Here is a 5,782-nt window from a genome sequence, read left to right as displayed (position 1 = left end):
GTGTGTGTGTGTGTGTGTGTGAGAGTGTGTGTGTGTGTGTGTGTGTGTGTGAGAGAGTGTGTGTGTGTGTGAGAGCCTTTTAAGAGCTTTATTTCACATGGAAGTGCTGAATGTGATGATGTTTCTGTGCACTTCAACATTATATGACTGAATATGAGGCTTTCTGTGATTGCATGTGTTTTTTGGGCTTTTAAAGCCTGCTGTCGCTGCTGGATTAAACGCTCATCATGTTCCTCAGACCTGAGGCTTTGAGCTCTTTGACCAGGATGATCAGACTCTCTTCATCATCATCATCGTGTCTTCGCTGAGGATCGCGAGGCAGAGTGGTTTTGGGATGTTATTGTACCGCGCTCGTGTAAAACGAAGCACCAATCCAGCAAAAACAATTCCGTCTGTTTTCCATCTTGGTTTTGTCTCTTGAACATGTACCAGATTAACTTTAGATGTGCGTTCTGAACAAAAACCACACCGATGAGGCTTTCTGTGATTGCATGTGTTTTTTGGGCTTTTAAAGCCTGCTGTCGCTGCTGGATTAAACGCTCATCATGTTCCTCAGACCTGAGGCTTTGAGCTCTTTGACCAGGATGATCAGACTCTCTTCATCATCATCGTGTCTTCGCTGAGGATCGCGAGGCAGAGTGGTTTTGGGATGTTATTGTACCGCGCTCGTGTAAAACGAAGCACCAATCCAGCAAAAACAATTCCGTCTGTTTTCCATCTTGGTTTTGTCTCTTGAACATGTACCAGATTAACTTTAGATGTGCGTTCTGAACAAAAACCACACCACAGCAGAAACCTCTGAACTCTGAGATAACGTTTGACACAATCGCCTGTCTGTCTCTCTGTCTCTCTGTCTGCGTCTGTTTGCTCGCCTGTGGCCGCTAGGGGCCCCTGAAGTCCCCACACGAGCCGGAGGAAATGAATTGAGAGTTAATGTCATCAGGAGCGAATGTAAAAGGGTTAAAGCGTCCGATAAAGGGGCGAATCAGTGAGGTGTTGAAAATGAGTTCAAAGTGCCCCGTGTGTGTGTGTGTGTGTGTGTGTGTGTGTGAGAGAGAGAGATTGTGTGTGTGTGTTCTGCAGTCAATCAGCACTTACAGTCCATTGGCTCCAGATATATATGTTGCCGGTGTGTGTGTGTAGGAGTGTGCACAAGTGTGTGTGTTTCATACACACATGCCCAAATAATCAGTGCTTGCCACTGCAGTCCGACATCCCACAATTAACACTGTGGAAACGACTTCGATTTCCAATCCCGCTGCAGCTACCAGGCGAAAAACCTTTGCAACTGAAGACAAAATAATTTGCTGTTTGGAGCGTAGTTTGCTCTGACGCTGGGGTGAGGCTCCGGGAGCAGATATGATGCCCCTGCCTCGCATATTTGGTTGAAATGTGATCCGGTCGAGCCCTCGACGGCTGGTGTGTGTGTGTGTGTGTGTGTGAGTGTGTGTGTGTCGCTCGTGGCATTGAAATGAGGAAACGTTGGCTGTCGGAAGTTTTAAGGAAGATCTCGAGTTAAAGAGTAATTTCTTCCAGAGCGCAGATACGCTGGTGTTTTCCAGTCCGTCGGTCTCGCGCTCAGGTCGTTTTTCCCACAGACTCTCGGTGACCTCTGCGGGAAGAGCGAGTTTGGCTGAGACCGAGGAAATTTTCCGGAGGTTCCTCGGCCGGAGCGATGGCTGCGAGTCCCTCGATGACATTCCTGACATGATGGAAAAACAGACGGCGGAGGGGGGAAAGAGGAATGTTTTCAGAAGTCCATGACTAGATCTTCTGGAATGCCAAGGTTTCAAAAAAATCCACATGAGAGAGAGAGAGCGAGAGAAAGACATCTATGAAAAACAAACAGTCTGCAATTATGGGGCGCCGACTTGTTTGAGAAAACCAGCGGAGTGCCAGGGCTTCTGGGAATGACGTCGCCGTCTGTAATCTGCCAAACGATCACGGCCAAAAGCGAGCGCTCACTTCCGGATGCAGAGCCTCTCGACTCGCACCTTTAACCCGAGAAACGTCCGGCGCGATCCCAGCTCTTTCTGTGGGCTTCAGAGCAAAATCATTTCACTATCGGGCCTGACAGGCCTTTATTCCTTTTTCATCAAGTGATCGGTGAAAGGAGGCATTCAACCTTCAGAACACAAAATACTGAATCAACTGATTTCTTTTCTTAGAAGGCTTGTGTTTTTAGTGACCTTGTTACCAAAATGTAGACATATATATATTAAATTCTATTAAAAACCGTTAACCGTTTTATATATGAACAACTTTAGATACAAATATTTATGAATCCTACTGTAAAATATTACATTTGTGAGTTGATTTTATTTTGTTTTTGTTTTTCATAATTGTATTTATATATTGTGTTATTTTTTATTAAATTGAAAAGTGTTTAACAATTTAAATTATTTAAGAGCTAACATCTTAATGCAAGGATTTCTAAAGACGGGACAGAAATATTGTATATTATATCATAGTATTAAACAAACACACACACACACACACATTCACACACAGACACTCACAGACACACGCACACACTCACACTCACACAGACACACACTCACACAGACACACACGCACGCACACACACACACACACACACTAACAGACACACACACACACTAACAGACACACACAGACACAGACACACTCACACAGACACAGACACACACACACACACACTAACAAACACTCACACACACACAGACACGCGCACACACACGCACACACTAACAGACACAGACACGCACACACATACACACACTAACAAACACAGACACACACACACACACTAACAAACACACAGACACAGACACACTCACACAGACACAGACACACACACACACACACTAACAAACACAGACACACACACACACACACACACACTAACAAACACACAGACACAGATACACACACACACACACACACACAGTTCAGTAAATGAGAGAAACACATGAACAGCATTTAATCATACTTCAGACTTTAATTCACTCATACAAACAGCTGATTTCTTCTGTTCATTGTTAGGCTTTCATTTGAATTTTATTTATAATAAACGAGTCTTTCTTCATCATTTCTTGGTAAATGAGAGCTGCTGTGTGGGATCCACCTCTCTAAAGTTGTACAGATGACAAAGTGATTATATCCATACACCGATATTCTTCTGTCCATACACAAATGAAGCGTTTGCTTTACACAGGAATCCTATTATTTCTAATGACGTCAAGTTGGCCGGTTCATAATTGATCCTCCTCAATGAAACAGCAGATAAAGGCGTGAGGAGAGAGGAGTGTATGGAGGCTTATTAGGGCTCCTATAAATCCTGTTTATTGGGAAAAGAGCCGATGAAAGAGACGCAGTGTGACGGAGGATAGAATGAAGGACAATGAATATCCAGCCGCTCACGTTTGTGACGCTCACTTTCCCGTTCAGTCTCTCCATAGAGATCACAATCAGCCACAGCATTTCAAAAAGACAGGATTCTGGGCCTTTTCTTTTCTTTCATTATCTTCTTCGTATTATTTTTTTAGAACTACAGTCTCATGAGATGCTGTGAATGATGAAATAAACCACAAACATTGGTACCAGGGCTGCACGATATTGGGGGAAAAATAAATAAATAAATAAAAAGGTGAAAAATCACTTTTTTTGGAGTGCAAAACATCCTTCTAAAGGCTCAGTGATTTGGAATAAAATGCAATTTAGATTTTTTTCTGATTACAAATGGCATGACAGACATTTAACATATATAAACACACTGATATATACAGTGCCTTGCGAAAATATTCAAATCCCTTCATTTTTTTCACATTTTGTTAAGTTGCTGCCTTATGCTAAACTGCTTTAAATTACTTTTTTCCCCACATCAATCTACACTCCAGGCACCATAATGGTAAAGCAAAAAACTGGTTTTTAACATCTTTGCAAATGTATTAAAAATTAAAAACGTAAATGATTCCATTGCATAAGTATTCATACCCTTATCTGGGACAGTTGAGATTTAGATCAGGAGCATTCAAATTGCTTGTAGATGTTCGTACACTTCGAGTGAAGTTCACCTGTGGCAAATTCAATTGAATGGCTATGATTTGGAAAGGCACACACGTCTTAATAAAAGGTCTAACAGCTGATAATGCATATCAGAGCAAAAACCAAGCCCTGAGGTCAAAAGAACTGCATGTAGAGCTCAGAAACAGGTTTGTGTCAAGCCACACGTCTGGGGAAGATTTCAGGAAAAATTCTGCTTCATTGAAGGTTCACAGAAGCATGTAGTCTTTGTTACCCTTAATGGAAGAAGTTTGAAACAACCAGGACTCTTCCTAGAGCTGGCCTCCTGGCCAAACTGAGCAACTGATGGAGAAGGGCTTTGGTTAGACTGGTGACCAAGAAGCTGATGGTCACTCTAGTTGAGCTCCATGATCATATGTGGAGATAGGAGAAATCTAGAGAAGCACAAACATCACTGCAACACTCCACCGATCTGGGCTTTATGGCAGTGTGGCCAAACTCAATCCTCTCTTCAGTTAAGACACATGAAAACACACTTGGAATTTGCATAAAAACACCTAAAGGACCCTCAGACTCAAACAAGAGTCTCTGGTCTGATGAACCTCAATTCCAAGCGTCATTTTTGAAGTAGCTTCCCAAAAGTAAAGTGTGCTGGTAGCAGCCTCGTGCTGTGGGGCTGTTTTTCAGCGGCAGGGACCGAGGGACTCGTTAGAGTAGAAGATAAGCTCAATGAACCAAAATATTGAGTTAGCCTTAATGAAAACCCAGCCCAGAGCATTCAGAAGCTCAGACTGGGCAGAAGGTTCACCTTCCAACAGGACAATGACCCTAAGCACACAGCAAGAGTGGCTTATAGACAACTCTGTGAATGTCCTTGAGTAACCCAGCTAGAGCCTGAGCTTGAACCCAATCAAATAATGCTGGAGAAACTTGAAAATGTGCATCTGCCCCCATCCAGCCTGACAGAGCTTGAGAGGTGAACAGGTGAGGAGAAGAATGGCAGATCATTGCCAAATGATGATGATCAAAGCTTGTCGCATTAAACAAATAGACTTGAGACTGTAAAGGTGCTTCAGCTAAATATTTAGTGAATACTTATGCAATGCACTTATTTCATTTTTTTTTTTTTTCAATACATTTACGAAGTTGAGATGTTTATGTCATTTTTAACTCGGTTATGTCATTCATGAAGTGGGCGGGGCTGATGCACTCATTTTCTGCATTTTGCATTTCCATGGTAACAGCGTGTTCTCTGATTGGTGGATCTGTCTGGAGGATTATGGGTAGTGTAGTTCTTCAGCTGTACATCATCAGTGATTTATATGTTATTACACACACACACACTTCCTGGAATCGACTGTTGTGCTTCAGTTTGGTGTGTCTTTGTTTGTCATTTACTGCTAGAAATTCCTCCCTTATCAGGCCTGAGCAGGTCAGGATGGACGGATGGTCGTCCTCCATCGATCTGTGTGTGTGGAAGGGCTGGAGTTAGACAGATGAGAGCAGCTGTTATCGCCATCAGTGTGACGTTTCAGTGACTTACTGAAGAAACTACAGATACCGGCTCATGAGGAGCTCTGGATTGCTGAATGATTATTCTTTATTCATTCTTGGGCAGCACGACTGTGTTCAACATTGATAATAATCAGAAATGTTTCTGGAGCAGCAGATCAGCATATTATACTGATTTCTGAAGATCATGTGACACTGAAGACTGGAGGAATGATGCTGAAAATACAGCTGCGCATCACAGAAATACAGCACAGTTTAACACATA

General features: G+C 42.7%; 1 protein-coding gene across 10 annotated transcripts in view; it reads left to right on the top strand.

Annotated features, from left to right (window-relative positions):
- LOC107564123 (receptor-type tyrosine-protein phosphatase delta-like) overlaps window positions 1-5,782 on the top strand; it is a 286,174-nt gene that overhangs the window by 165,735 nt on the left and 114,657 nt on the right. The window lies entirely within an intron of this gene.

Source organism: Sinocyclocheilus grahami, unplaced genomic scaffold, assembly GCF_001515645.1.
Source record: "Sinocyclocheilus grahami isolate Dianchi unplaced genomic scaffold, SAMN03320097.WGS_v1.1 scaffold912.1, whole genome shotgun sequence".
Lineage (NCBI taxonomy): Eukaryota > Metazoa > Chordata > Actinopteri > Cypriniformes > Cyprinidae > Sinocyclocheilus > Sinocyclocheilus grahami.
This window is presented reverse-complemented; position numbering and strand designations above follow the sequence as displayed.